This window comes from Protopterus annectens, chromosome 6.part1 (assembly GCF_019279795.1).
Source record: "Protopterus annectens isolate FY-2018-M chromosome 6.part1, PAN1.0, whole genome shotgun sequence".
NCBI classification, from domain to species: domain Eukaryota; kingdom Metazoa; phylum Chordata; order Ceratodontiformes; family Protopteridae; genus Protopterus; species Protopterus annectens.
This window is the reverse complement of record NC_056738.1, coordinates 466,886,243-466,900,681: the sequence shown is the minus strand read 5'-3', so window position 1 is coordinate 466,900,681 and position 14,439 is coordinate 466,886,243. Positions and strand designations below refer to the sequence as shown.

Here is a 14,439-nt window from a genome sequence, read left to right as displayed (position 1 = left end):
AGCCAACACCAAGTGTGGTTCTCGTTCCCAATGCCAATATATAAAAACTGGTGTTAGCATTTCAATTCCCAGTAGAAATAGATCTATTTCAAGTTTAAAATTTGCAAACTGCAACACACAAGGAGTTGTATATATAGCCACATGCCACTCCTGTTTCTCTTTCTATGTAGGGAAAACAGAAAGGAAATTAAAATCTAGAATATATGAGCATTATTATGAAATGAGAAAAAGCAATTTAAATAATGCATTGTTTCGTCATTCCCAAACCTGTAGAGATTCTGTTTTTCATTTTTTTGTCTTGGAGGTTGTACCCAAAGAAATCAGGGGTGGCATGTGGGAAACAAGACTTGAGTATAGGGAATTGTATTGGGCTGCTAAGTTGTGATTTATTTATTGTCCACTAGATGGTGATAGTACACCATTTTAAGGCAAACAAACACAGGCATTAATATACAATTATGTTTTTTAAAAATTGTTTCATTTAATATGTTTTTTAGAATATTAAGGTCATCAAGTACACATATATGTGATTATTTATTTTATAAAATTAAAGTATTTTACATTTTAACTGTTTAACTTTGAAAGTTTTTTATAAACAATTAATTTATTCAATTGACTTGATCCAATTAAATAATTAGCCATGTATATAAGGTGTGTACATTTCAAGGTACTAGTGTTTGAATTTCTGACAAAGATACTCGAAAACGTACTTTTTTGGATACAAGCGTTATAAACCATCAGTTTTCAACTTCCTTGTGGTCACACATTATTTTATATCTGAACTGTTGTTGGATTGAATTCTCTTGGTATCATACCCTTATTTGGACTTCCATAGTGAACTATTTAGATAACCTTGCTCCCTATCCTTTTCTGCTTTCAGTAGCCCAGTTTTTATTAGGGCATTAACATATTTTTGCTTTTACTTGCAATTACATTTTATTCAACCCTGTGTTTTTATTAGGGTTGCATAATTGTTGAACAGTTTGGTCTTATACCCTCTTTTATTCGGGCTATTTCTTGAGAGATTTTTTTATAAAATATACACACACACACACACACACTTGTTTACAGAGCTAGAGTTTTCTGCTTTGGGTAATTTACAGTTAAGAGTGACGTCTGAAAAAGCTAAATCCAGGTTTAAGAAATGTCCAAAATGCGGGCAGAAGATGTCAGTTACAGATGGGCATACAAATTGTGTTCATTGTTTAGGTGAGCTTCACCTGCAGGAATACTATGCCATCTGTCACTCTTTTAGCTCTCACGTTCTTCATGAATGCAAGAGTAAACTAATGGCAAGAGGTCTCTTGAAATCTTCCTTTCAAGAAGCCTTAGACAAGGACAAGTCCACTAAGTCTTCCAAAACTGTATCTACAAGCTCATTATCAGTCAGGGCCAAAAAATGTCTCATCGACTTCCACATCTAAATCTAATAAGACTGTCACCTCGGCGCCTAAGCCTATGGAGCCGGAGGCAACTGTGTTCTGTAGGAGCCGGTCTCCAGCTGTGGAGCCAGTATCTCCCACTTTAAAATCTCCTATTCTCCAGTCTGAGACATTCTATATTGCTTCCCAGTCCTCAAGACTATTGGATAAGGATGTGGATCGAGTGGTACAGAGACTTCTACAGTCACAGGCACTAGCCAAAATTCTGTCAGGTTCGACCCTTAGGGCTTCAGAACAGACCCAGATTCGACCAGTTTCTTCAATTCCTCCTCCAATTCGACCCGAAGTATTCAGAACAGATGACTGTGGAACCGGAGCCGACACCCATTGGGCTTTCGGTTCTGACTACTCTGACCTCTTCAGTACCAACCTTAAGAGTCTAGGAGCAGACACTCACCAGTCGGGTCCAGAGAGGATAGTCATACCGATCTTTCGGTGCCAACTTTGCCTCACAGGGCCTCGGCTCAGGTGAGCTCAGCACCTACCTCGGGCTCGGAGCCCAAGGCTTCGGCACCACAGAGGCTGCCCATTTCTACGGATCCAGGCATCGCTTCGGACCAGAGCCACAGGGCTTTCGATGCTATGAGGAGTGTGTTTTCCCCTCGGGCACCCACGTCATCGGTACCAGCAATCTCCTCCCTTAAAGTTCCTGTGTCTGTCTCTGCTTCACTGATCCCTCAAAAAGTGTAGAGTCCTGGAGTCTCAGATCCCCCATCGGGTGAACCCTGTTCTTCTGTGACCTTCTGAGAAGCTCTCTGAGGAGGTTCCCAGGAAGAGAGCTTGCAAGAGGAAACATCTGGATTCCTCACAGGAATCCATCACATCAGATACTGACTTAGACGAGTCAGAAGGGTCCCCACGGTTCCACTCTGAAGACATCTCTTTTGGTGATATTTTAGAAATCCTAAAACAGAGGGTTAGCTGGAATCCTCTTAACCCTACTGATGAGTTAATACTCCTGAAGGCTTTCAGGTCTCAAACCCCCCACCTCGAGTGACTCTGCCCTTCGATGAGTTGATGGATCTTCTCTCTCAAAAGGCAAGGGAGTTCCCCGGATACCACAGAACCAGTCCCTCGGAGGCATTTATAACGTCACCTCAGGACAAGGTCCTTACCAAAGGAGTACCCATTGATGCTATGGTGGTGGAGACCACCACCAAGAAGGAGTTATTGGAGACCTCCACATCTGTTCATCCTCCTAATAGAGATTCTAGGATCATGGACAGATATGGAAAGCACATGTTTAGTTCAGCGTCTTTACTCTTCGCTGAACTATCTCAAACATTTCACCAGACTACACAGATATCTCATTAGGAGATACTCTACAGGGTACGGTAGCTGCAGGGGGTCTCAGATAAGGTAACCTCCTAGTTTGCTACCCTAAATTCCCTTATAAACTCTTACATGCATCAGATTTCATATGCGGCTGACGGAATGAGTAGGGCAGTGGGTACAGGAATTGCTCTTGGGAGACACTCCTGGATGCACTCTACAGGGTGTGGTAGCTGCGGGGGTCTCAGATAAGTTAACTGCCCAGCTTGCTACCCTAAATTCCCTTATAAAAACTCTTCCATGTGTCTGGATTTCATATGCAGCTGATGGAATGAGTAGAGCAGCGGGTACAGGAATTGTTCTTAGGAGACACTCCGGGATGTGCTTATGTTCCTTTGCGGAGCCCTACAAGTCATCCTTTGTAAACACCCCCTTTGATGGTTGATCACTTTTTGGACCAAAACTGAAGGAAACGCTTACCAGGTGTGAGCAAGATGGAAAGACTGTCTGCCGTAGGAGTCAGTTTTTCCACTCCTACCAGACCTTATCCTAAAGGTCAGAAAAGTGGGAAAATGTGGTTCCATAAAGCCCAAGGAGCTTTCTTTGACACATGTGGTGAAACCACCTCTAGAAGCAGAGGAGGGGGCCATAAGGGGAAACGCCGTCCACGTGGCAGAGGGGGCCCGCAAAATCATGGTGACAGATCAGTTCTTTGGCAAGTCCTACCAGCACTCCTGAAAGGAGGCCTGTCTGTCCATCTCTGGAAGCAGTCAGGGGACGCTCATCTTTGTACCCAGACACCTGGCTAAAAATCACAAAGGATTGGATATTATGCTTTGTACCCACCACAGGATACACTATTCCCTTTACTACCCCTCCACTCTCTGTGAAAAAAATCCCAGATGTTCCACCCAATCACAGGGAACAAGCAACCATAGAGATTACAAGGTTGCAACCAGACCCAGCAGACTAGAGGAGATCCGGAACTTACTCAAGGTTCTTTTTGTTCCAAAGAAAACGGGACTGGAGACCCAATTCTGGATCTCAGCAGGTTGAACAAATCTGTCAAAAAGTTTCAGATGGTCATGCTACAGTCTATACTTCCTTTTCTAGGAAATGACGATTGGATGTGCTCAACAGATCTCCAGGATGCATACTACCATATAAAGATGGCCAGATCATCTGCGCTTTCGGCTGGGAGCCAGTCACTTTCAGTTTCAAGCTTTGCCCTTTGCTTCTCACTACATCCCCCACAGTGTTCACCAAATGCATGGCAGTAGTCACGGCTCACCTGAGGTGGTTAGGATTCCAGGTGTTTCCATATTTAGATGACTGGCTCCTCACCGCCACCACCAAGCATCAACTCATACATGCAAGGGAGACAACCTTAGATCTTTGCAGTCATTTGGGGATTACTGTAAACTGGAACAAATCTGCTTTACAGCCATCCTGACGTACTGTCTTTATTGGAGCAGATCTCGACACAGTTTCCATAACTGTAAAACTTCCAATGGAAAGAGTGGTGAGCCTTCGACAAGTTCTGAATCTCATCCCCAGAGAGCCCCAGTTTCAGTAGTGCTCAAATTACTAGGGGCCATGGCAGCAGCCATCATTGCTATTCCTTTAAGCCAAATGCTCATGCGGATACTGCAATGGCTGGTTTTCACACAATGGTCTTATCAGGAACTTCCAATGTCTCACCACATTATAATAACAAAGTCATGCAAAAAGGATCTTCTTTGGTGGCTGACCTCTTCTCAAGTGACAATAGGACGTCCCTTTGTTCTTCCAACCCAGATTGCCACTGTGACTACAGACGCCTCCCTGATAGGGGTGGGGTGGGGGGGCATTTTCAGGGAAGGACAGCCCAAGGCACATGGGAGAATCATGAGGCTCATCTGCATACATCAATGTCCTAGAGATGAGAGCACGGAAAGGATATTTCACAGATGGGGCCAGCCTTGCTGCGACCTCTTTGCAACCCCCAGCCAACACCAAATGCAGCAACTACTTTGCCCTGATCCCTAACTCAAGAAATGCCCCAAGGGATGCACTTGTACACAGCTGGCCCCCAGGACTTGCTTTTCCCCCCCGTTTCTTCTGTTACCCAAATTCTTACAGAAAGCCAGCACTCTGGGAAGGACCATTATTTTGTTAGCCCCTTACTGGCCTCGTCAAATTTGGTTCCCCTTTCTGCAGCCTCATCTACTAGAAGCAAAGTGGGTAAGCTGTGTCAGCTTTTCCTGGGGGGGGGGGTGTCTGTGTGCGTGAGCTGCTTTGAACAGGTACACAGAGCACAGATTTCACAGACAGGATGGTGGAAGAATTGGCTTGGAACATCCCTCTAAGGAGTCAACTGTACAACTGTGTCAGTGGGGAGTCTTATTTGGGGCCTGGAGAGAAAGCCCAGCCCCAGGACAGGAGTGTGCATTCCTTGTGTGCTCTTAAGGGAAACTGGGGAAATTGTACTTTGTGCAGAGAGCTGCATCTGAAAATGATGCGCGTCTCTTTTTTCTCAGTGAACATTCCTCAGAATTGTCACTGGTGAGGATTGAGGCTCCTTGATTGCTGGCCCAGAGGATGGAAATCACATGGTTAAGTGCTTATGCAAAACATGTCAAAAGGGTTGATACCTGTACAAAGACTGCTTGAGGACCTACATAAAGGTTTCATAATGTTAAAGAAACTGGTGACAGTACATCTAATTTTTCAGTTTGACAAAGCCAGCTATGCCATCAACGAACAGTAGTCAGTCTACTATAGAAGCATTGCTGCAAGAAGGAATCCAGCTGCATGCCATTCCAAAGCACTGAATGAGGCAGAAACAAAATACACAAACTGAAAAACAGTTCGAAAAGATATTTGAGCTATTGTGCATGGCTGTAAAAAGTTCTAGCAGTATGTGTACAGTATGGGAGACAAGTCTGAGTTGAGACTATTACATAAATTTTCTTTTGAAGTCACTACATCAGACATCTCAAATTCAAATTACTCGAGGGCTAAATGAGGATGGGTCCACTAAGCTAAGGCCTAGTCTAGTCTAATGGTGAAAACAATGACTTTCTGAAGAACACACGCACAGAGGGCAGTCCCATTAACTATCTCATGCACACGTGCACACACACACACTAGATTATGGTTATAGCTTAACTTCTGGAAATCAACCTTGTTTAAAGAGATCTCATCGGCTTTTTCTGGAGGAATTAAAACTTTACAGCTCATCAGATGAGGGTCTAAAAGCACAACAATGACATTTGTTTTTGATAAATGTACAAAAAGTATCATTTACAATAAAAGGAAAGATTTAACACCAAGAAAATATCAACCTAGAACAGAAATGTGACAAAGGAACTTGAACTGGAGAGAGTGTAAAAATATTTGGCAATGCACAAAAACAAATGAGAGGAAAGCTTACTAAGAAATACTTCAGCAGACTAAAGCTAATATTCAAAACTGCCTGGATAACTAGGGATAAAGTCCAAGCTACAAATCAATTTCTCCTTCTTTTCTAACTTACAGCTTTGGTGTGATTAACTGGCTCCAAACAGCACTGAATTGACTGGACAAGAAAACAAGAAAAATGCTTAAAGTTTATCAAACTATATACAAAAAACAATGCATAACAACTCAGGTCTTCCTCAAAACTGATTACATGTATAAAAGTCTGCAGTTGTGGGACTGTATACATATTTACCGACCTCATCAGATCCAAAAATAGCGAAAATGCTAAAGCATGAAGAGAAAAAATTCTAATAGGACATCTTTGCTTAGCGGAAGCATGTTGGAAAGGAGTGGGAATGGAAATCAATCCAGAAGTACACAAGACTCAGATAGCAACTGAAAGTTCTGAAAAATATACATATAGGTCTGTCAGACAGCCTTGCCAGACGTCCCTATTTGAGCAGGACTGTCCCAGGATCAGCAGCCCGATCTCAAATCCTGTACTACCGGTTAAAATCCCAGCAAAACAGCCTCCGCTTTGTTTTCTTTTTTGAATAGCCCGTATGCCGGTATATGAGCCAATCGAAAAATCGCAAAGCTACATTTGTTTAATGCGGAGCTGCCTGATGTTCTGCATTGAACAGAAGAGGGTCCACTGTGTGATTTTTTGATTAGCTCGTACACCAGCATATGGGTCAATCAAAAATCACCAAACACGAAGCTACTTGTGTTTAATGTGGAACTGCTTAATGTTCCATATTAATTTTAAATTTGGTCTTCCCAGAGCGTGAAGGACCTTTTTTTTTGGTCCCTGTCGCGTAACAAATCTGGCATCCCTGATGTCAGAAGATCAAAACTTCAAAAAAGACTGAAAAATCAAAATTTTGAAAAGTTTGAAAAATCAAAATATCAAACTCAAAAATATTGAAATTATTTTTAATGCAGGGGGCAAGCCTCCCTGCACCCCTCATGTGAGGGGTCCCCCTGCTAATTATATATACCAACTCCACGATCACACAATACTGGAGAAAGAGCAAATTCCATTTTTGAAATGGTGTGTGTGTGCGCGTGTGTAGAAAATGACCCAAAGAAAAGGGAATTGCAAAGTCCACAAATTCAGTGGCAAGTATAGAAAACTACTAGATTCTGTTAACTATTTTTGCATTAAATCTTGGTCAAGGAAAGGTGAATTTAAACCAAAACACGAAAGGCTAATAATGGCGGTCCAAGACAGTGGGCTATAAACAAATTGATTTACAAAGTCTATTGAAAAAGAAGGAGAAACTGACAAAAATGCAGGTTCAGTTTAACAGAAGTAGAAATAGTTGCTGGGTGTCAATAATGAGAAAGAAGTAAATGCAGGTTCAGTAAAACATAACTAGAAATGGTTGCCGAGTGTGATACACTCAAGGGCACAATGCGGCAAGATTGTTAACCTGGGGATTATGCAAACACTGCAGCACACTCGTAGCTCGGCAGCATTGGGAACATAAACCATAAAGCATTTCTGCCAGTGATGAACTTCAAAATCACATGGGATTACCCAATACCAACAGCTAAAAAATGGATGAAAGAAAACTAATCACAGTAGTCCAATAGAAAAAAAAAGTAGTGTTAAATTACTGAAATTGCTACACCAAGCGGTTATACTGTTTTACATAACTAGAGACACAAAGTCATAAATTAGCAAGACTTGTAAGCAGAAATGAAAGCAATGTAGATGAAAGATAGCCAGACAGTTCCACTAGCAGTAGGAGCAATGGAACTAATGAATATTCACTCTTAAATATGCTATCAATACATGTAAACCCCATAAAAACTGCAGATGTTCTTGCTTGCAAATTCATAGTCCGATAACAGCACTCTTAGCCAACATCAAAGTCTGAAGCAATACTAATTTAATGAAGTCTAAATCAGACCCTGACTTAGGAATTGGGTAAATCCCCATAACAGTATTAAAAACCCAACACATTTGAAGAAATTCAGAGTTTTTTTGTGATGCAAATCAATAAAAATGTAAACAGCAGCTATGACATTTAGATCAATAAAAACAAAATAACTAGGAAGGTAATTGGTTCAGGGTACAAATCCAGACAGAGACAATAATGGGAGTGATCAGTCAGATTACGTGCTTCACATTTGTAAACATAAGCAAAGACACATCTTTATTTATTTTATCCTTTCTTTACCAGGTTAGTCCCCACTAGAGTAGTAGCTTCTTTTCAGGGGAGATCCAAAGTGGTATTTACACTACTAGGGGAAATTTGGCCAGGGCATTGGGGAACTCCCCCTACTATTTTTTTGATAGGTACCTTGCGATCTTTTACATCTACTTGAAATACAGCCATCTCAGGAACGTGGGGCCTCGGTTTAATGTCATATATGAAGGACAGCACACTCAGGAGGAATACAGTATCCTTCCTTATGCTGCAATGCAGTGTCACCAGTCCATCTACCTGGAGTGGGAATAGAACCCACAACCCTCTGCACTAAAGGTACATATACTACCTGCTGTGCCACTGACAATGTTATACATACACGTGTGTGTGTGTGTGTGTGTGTGTGTGTGTGTGTGTGTGTGTGTGTGTGTGTATATATATATATATATATATATATATATATATATATATATATATATATATATATATATATATACATACATACATACATACACACACACAATATATGGTCTACTATACATTAGAACGACAGCTCACAACAGACACTTAGAACACAGACACCACATAACCGAAAGCTCAAAACAACGTAAACTGACAATATCGACCAACACAACACCGACGCTCAAAACACCGACAATATAACGAGCCCCACACCAACAAAATGAAAACAGTGTTCAAACTATTTCCAAATAATGTTGAAATAACACCAAACATATAAAGAAGTCTCTTTGTCTCTGTAAACGTGTACATCTCTTTACATTTGAAACATTCAATACCTGCCAAAACTAGAAAAGAAAGCAGTTGTACGCTGACATAATGCAGGCACATTCCAGCGCACAGATTTCTTGCACTCCACGTACTTTAAATACAGAAATACAAATCACATTTTTAACAGACGAGCTATAGCTCTGACATAATCCACACTTAATCCACACTTGAGTAAGACGTTCTCTGAGAAATAACAGCCCTAAATTGTTCATGCCGGCTTACTAGACATCTTATCTTTGGAGAAGGAGGGCAACCTGTTTCCATCCGAACTCTCAACTCGTCCACGCGACTCGCATGGAGGAGACAATGCAAATCTGTATTACGTGCAAATCTGTATTACGTGCACCTAGCAAGCACTTTAATCTATGGTGCCAGGCTTCAACTGAAAAGAGTGCAAGGAAGAAATAACTCATTTAAATCAAAGATGTTCCAAAAGGTTAGTGGGAAAAGGGGTGGAAAGCGTATACTGCTAGAGGTACAGGTATTAAACATATGTTTAATACTGTAAACATACCAATCTGCAAAATAACGTAAAAGGTCTTTACCCTCCTCAGGGAACAATCCTTTCAGTAGCTCAAAAGTAGGGATTACTTCAGATTCTGGCAAGAATGCTAGAGCTACAAGTGGCTTGACATGCAGTTGTAATTTAGAGCTAGTATTGTACGTTGCTGCTAAACAAGTGATTGCGCTTTACGCCAGATATTCTGGCCAAAGTGGAATAGACAGCCCTTTGAACGGGCTCCTGGTATGTTTAATCTAACACTTTTCAGCGCTGCCACTTCAAAGACGCATAATACAAACTTGACTGCAACTTCAAGTCCCTGATCTGATAATAAATGGAATGTTGCATGCCATAAATAATTGTAGGATTTAAAAGAGTTTTTGGACATTAACGCATACAGTAGTGGTACAGTTTTACTATATGAGCCACATTTTTATTAAGCCGTGTATACTGTATAGTTGTCGAATGGTCATACCTTTCTTAAAGAAAGTACCATCCATCAACCAGATGGTAGCTTGACTTAGATCGTGTAAGTTGTTAACAGTACTGAAAACCAATACTGGAGTGTCTGTGCTAACATCACACATTAGTTTGCTAACAAACATCCCATCCTTAAGAGGATGATCATTAAAGTTAATAGTGTGTCGCATCAGCTCAACATTGCTGTCTCGCACCTTACATTTTGCACTCACTCTTCTAATTTGCTATAACAATGCTCTTCTGTTGGGAATACTTTATATGTAGCATGCATTTTCAAATCACTACATACTGTGTACCTATCTACTTCTCCGGGATCAGCTGGGTGATGGTGAGCTACTGACTGGTTTAACAAGTCTCCTTCAGGAAGTAAAGTAGTTACAACTCTACCTTTACACCAATCTGTTGTTTTCAGCTTACAAGACCAGTATCTCTTGCTGTGTCTTGTCCTCTCTACGAGATATAAATATCCTTCTATCAGAAGTAAATGCTTGCCTTTTTGCGATGTTACTGTTCCGTACGCTAGCCCAATAGTTCCAGGAGCTATAGCAATATATTCCACCATCCTGTCTTTGGTGTGCAACGTTCTATTCTAATTTTCAGGTTGTATTTATACTTCTGGAGCACGTATTACGTTCACTACTGGGTTCATTTTAAATTATCACAATGTTGTTTATTATTTATGTGAACTTGTTATGATAACAGCAGCTTTAAAGTGATTATGAAGACATTCTGACAATTTTTTGGGTATTTGTGATGTCGGTGTTATAAACAAACTGTGATTGTTTTGCGCTATTGGTTATGTGGTGTCAGTGTTCCAAGCGTCGATAATGTGAGCGGTTGTTCTAATGTAGTAGACCCATATATACATATGTATGCTCCAATCTTACTCAAGGTTACCAGATAAGGCTTTTAAAGAGAAAGCCACATATAGAATTAAAGGCATTCACTGAAACAACATAACACACCTACTAGATGCATTACAAAGAGCAAAGTCACACTTCTCTTATTGTAGGCGACATTAGAGAACAAGTTTTGCATACCTGATATAATCTCATAGGGTCACAGAGCAACAAAATTAAATCAGCATGGCAGCCACAATCAGGCCATTTTATATTATAAAAAAAAAAAAAATCACATCTTCAAGATTATCTATACTAAACATACTGTATGAACATCATATGTTACTATTATAACTTTTAATTGTATGTCTAAACCACTATACTTATGTAAATATCTTATGCAATCATATGTTATTATCTGCTATATTTTATAACTGTATGTGTAAAGCATAATGCTCATGTACATATCTTATGTATAGTATGTTAGCAATTGTTCTGGGGCTTTTCTCTCAGGGCCTCCACAGAAAATGGACAGCTCTGTCCAGTCAGACCTCCCAAGTAAACAAATATTAAATAAAATAAATATTTAATGATGGGCTGAAACCTACAAACCCACCACTGTTTAGGCATGCAAACTTTTTTTCTTAATAAGGCACACATCTCCCTACCCATTCCTCTGCAGTCCCACTATAATCAACCCCAATGTTGCCTATACCTCAGGGACAAGGGACACCCCTCACCCCCTGCAACTACCACTCAAGAGTTAGTTGTGCACAATTTAACTAAACAGCAATTCAAACAAGCAAGTTTCAGAAAGAATATATCCTCTTATCTAGGAACTTTCTAAACCAGATGACCCTGAAATGCTCCACAATATAAAATTTCCAAAAGTAACATTTTCATCTTAAAATAAAGATCAGTATTTTCTTAAGCCAGTGATCCTAAAATCAAAAACCTATAAAAATGCCACACAGATTATTTACTTTCTTTTCAACCTGGAACGTTCATGCAGGTGCATGTTATGTTTACAAAAGATAGACTTGAGTGACACTAACGGTCAGCAATCAGTACAAAGCATGTAGTAATATTTCTTTTCAACCTGGAACCTTCATGCAGGTGCATGTTATGTTTACAAAAGATAGACTTGAATGACACTAATGGTCAGCAATCAGTACAAAGCATGTAGTAATATGCTCTTAAAAAATGGAGTCTTGGGTCAAATCTTAAAATTTACATCTCAACTGTCTCCGATTTTGATTTACATTTTTAGTCTGTTTTATACAAACTGCAGTTTTCTGGGAAACTGCTGAAAACTGCAGTTTTTAAATAATGCGTTTCAGACTTCATATCTTCCGTGACAATGTGAAACCTGTTATTGTATCAACTTTCTAAGTAAATGAGAGAAATAATTAAAGCCTCTTTTGTCCCCATTACTTTATTTGGTTTTATCCCATATTTTTGACATAAGAAGTTGAGACCCATGATTTAAAAGTCCACTAATAAGACCACCTAAACTATCCTCAAGGGAAAGGATAGTCATGGACGGTTAAAATGGGGGAAGGCACTTCTGCTGCCTCTGACTTATGCTGCCACCTGTAGTTATTATTACTAAAGGGAACAAAACGAGTGGATAAAATATGAAGTTACATGCATAAGGCATATTTATCACTTAGGCATACAGTCAGATTTGTGTTTTCCCATTGCAGTCATCATCACGGCTAAAACAGAAATAATCTGTTATTCCCAGACGGAAAAAAAAAAGTGTTATATAACTGTCCTCTAAATAATGCATTACATTAAACAACACTATTAAAATTCCATAACAGATGCTCTGTATTACTTTTTGAGCTGGTAGAGGGTATGGTCTTCAAATTGTCATTTCAATAAGAAATTACCCACTTGAGTAATTGAAAACATGGCAGTCCTACTACAGCTTCGGGTACACCAACCGCAGAAAAGAAGCGATTATACATTCAGTACGTGATATGCAATCTTAAAAAGTCAGGATAACAAAAATGCTGAACGGGAAAACAAAATGTGAAATGGCAATATAATCGAAAGCCTCTGACTATAACAAGCCTCTCACAGACAATGAAAACTCTAGGTTATGCTTATATGCTACTACCTGCTGCTTTTGTGAAATAACAAGAAATCTGGACAAAGGCCCCCCCCCCAAAATAGGGACAGATTTTAAATAACGCTCTTATAAACCTAGAAAGTTGCTAGAATAACTGGTTTTACGTTAGCATACATTTTAAAGGATGTAAAGGTTGAAACGCAAACGTGTGGTACTATAGTGACTTCACTCCAGTCCTGAGTCATGTGCCAGGAAATCACAAATTTTAGTTGGAACAGACGAAAATATGAGGCAAAAATCTTCTGGACAGTTGACAGGTATAGAAATCTCCTTTAAACTACACCGGGATGCAAACAAATTGTAAATGGCCACACAAATAAAGAAATGTGTTTAATGAAGACCAGACAGCCCATACGCATATTGTATAAAACAAGCGGTATCAGCAAGTAAACTTAATCACATCCATCCCTGCTTCTTATATTGTATACGAACGGCACATACTTCCTACATTCAGAACACAAGATTATTCAATTATTTGGTTTGTACAACAGCAATTTCCCTCTAACAACTCTACAAACACCGTTACCATATAATCTAAAATTGTCTCAGCCTTATCTCTCACAGTCTTACCTCTACCTCCCACTAGTACCCTGCTAACAGTACCATTTCAACCAACAACAAAGTTCAGGTGAAGGACACGAAAACAAAGGATGCCTGGTAACTCTCATCAGCCTTTATGTGACTGTTTCCTGAAACGCAGAAGGTGTATTTCCTGCTCATCAGAAGCAGAGATGCTTTGGCGCAGCGGCTAGGCACACTGCATGTTACGGTAGAAAAATAAAGTCATCGTTGTAACCGCTTATGCTTATGGCTTATTTTAGTCTAAGTATTTTTGCTAGCTTCTAATTCCCCATGACCGTATAAATTGACTACAGATATGATTACCATTGGTTTTAAGGCAGTACATTTCTAGCTTTTTAATATCCTAGTTTCCCCGATCGGAAATGATTTCATAGGTAGGTACTAGGCTATCTGCCCGAGAGCATGTATAAGCCTAGACAGTGTGTCGGCTTTCGCCGCCCCATTGATTAATTAACTGGGCCGCTGTCAAGCAGAGCCAATGAAGTGATCCCAGGGCCGGGGTGTATTGTCTGTTACTCATCCACTCGTCAAGGCTTCTCTTGAAGAGTGTTAGTGAGGGGCTCTGCCTAATGTAGTTAGGAATTTTCTTCCAAGGCACAGGGAATCTGTGACAGGAATCTATCCCTCCAGCATGTTCTATTTATTGTTGTGGCGAGGTTTAGCTCACTAGAGCACGTGGCTCGCAGTAACTTGGATTTCTTTAGGTGGAGCATATCCATCAATTCTGAATTGGACATGGCTTTGTAACTCAGGCAGAGATCACCTCTGAGTAAGCGATATGTCACTGAGTACAGTC

At 40.2% G+C, this 14,439-nt stretch overlaps 1 protein-coding gene across 3 annotated transcripts in view; it reads right to left on the bottom strand.

Annotated features, from left to right (window-relative positions):
* LOC122805628 (oocyte zinc finger protein XlCOF26-like) overlaps positions 1–14,032 on the bottom strand; it is an 83,996-nt gene extending 69,964 nt beyond the window's left edge. For 2 of the 3 annotated variants that reach the window (XM_044075892.1, XM_044075890.1), the window contains exon 1: positions 13,632–13,885. The gene's annotated coding sequence lies outside the window, so the exon portion shown is untranslated. Of the gene's footprint in view, positions 1–13,631; positions 13,886–13,946 lie in introns of those variants that run through there. The other variant, XM_044075891.1, reaches the window with a different exon arrangement.
* Between the last annotated feature and the right edge of the window lie 407 nt (positions 14,033–14,439).